This window comes from Sorex araneus, chromosome 3, assembly GCF_027595985.1.
Source record: "Sorex araneus isolate mSorAra2 chromosome 3, mSorAra2.pri, whole genome shotgun sequence".
Taxonomy (NCBI): Eukaryota; Metazoa; Chordata; class Mammalia; order Eulipotyphla; family Soricidae; genus Sorex; species Sorex araneus.
In genome coordinates, this window is record NC_073304.1 from 217372240 (window position 1) to 217373747 (window position 1508).

A 1508-nucleotide genomic window follows, 5' to 3' on the forward strand; every position below is an offset into this window, starting at 1 on the left:
TGTGGGGTTTGCTGAGCACCATGGGGTTAATCTTCAGCCCCCGCCGGCCTCTCCAGAGCCTCCCTCGGGCGCCTAACTCGCACCAGCGGGTGGGGGCCAGGCCAAGTACTGGACGCTCTCCCCGGTTTTCAGGGCCGCATCCCCATCCTGCCCGTGTTGGGGAGCCCCCAGCTGAGATCGGGAAGGCCCTTGAGTCCACCTATGAGCGGGCACATGTCCCGGCACTCCCGGGTATCGTGGCACTACCTCCACTCTCCTAGGAGTCCCCAGCGAGGGCTGAGGGGCCCCTGTGGGCCTCCAGGACCACCCAAGGGGCCAGAGTTCAAGTCATAGAAATGGGGGGAACCGTGGCATGAGGCTGGGGGTCAGCCGGTAGGACAGGGGTGGCGGGAGGGCACATTGTCCTGGAGCCCTCACCCTGTGTGCTGAGTCTCCTCTAAACTTCCGTCCCAGACGGCCAGAGTGACAGTACAGGGGACCTTACACATGGCCGCCCCTGGCTGCGTCCCCAACACCACATTTCCCCCAACATTACCAGAGGCAGCCCTAGGGTTTCCCAACGCCAGCAGTGTGACCCCAGCATGACCCAAGCAGCACCGTCCAGATTGTCCCAGAAAATTTAAAATAAAATAAAATTCCTCTCAGAGGGCTGGGGCTGCATGTGTGCAGCCCTGGGTTTGCTCTCCCGCACCTCATTCACCCCCCCACTAGCACTAGAATTAGACCTGGCGGCCCCCACCCATCACAGGGTCTGAGCCCCAACTCCCATTCCAACCCAGCACCAGGAACAGCCCCATCTCCCACCCCAGCCAGCCCCACTTTAAGAGAAAGGAAGGAAGAAAGAAAGAAAGAAAGAAAGAAAGAAAGAAAGAAAGAAAGAAAGAAAGAAAGGAAGGAAGGAAGGAAGGAAGGAAGGAAGGAAGGAAGGAAGGAAGGAAGGAAGGAAGGAAGGAAGGAAGGAAGGAAGGAAGGAAGGAAGGAAGGAAGAAAGGAAGAAAGAAAGAAAGAAAGAAAGAAAGAAAGAAAGAAAGAAAGAAAGAAAGAAAGAAAGAAAGAAAGAAAGAAAGAAAGAAAGAAAGAAAGAAAGAAAGAAAGAAAGAAAGAAAGAAAGAAAGAAAGAAAGAAAGAAAGAAAGAAAGAAAGAAAGAAAGAAACCCTGAGCTAGGCAGGTAGGGCTCTTGCCTTGTATGCATCAGATGTGGGTTCAATTCCTGGCATCCCTGCTGGCCCCCCGCCAGGCCCCTTCGGGAGTGATTCCTGAGTGCAGAGATTCCTGAGTGCAGTGATTCCTCAGTGATTCCTGAGTTCAGTTACCCCTGAATAATGCACTCCCCACCCACCCCCCCGAACACTGTCCCGGGCAAGGACCTCAGATAAGGTGGGAGGAAGCCCAAGGGGCTGGAGCACACAGCTGACATGCATGAGTCCCAAATCGGTGGTCCCAGAGCCCTGGATGTGGCCCTGGTGAGCCCCCCACGCCGGGTGCGGCAGCATTCCGCCCCTCACCC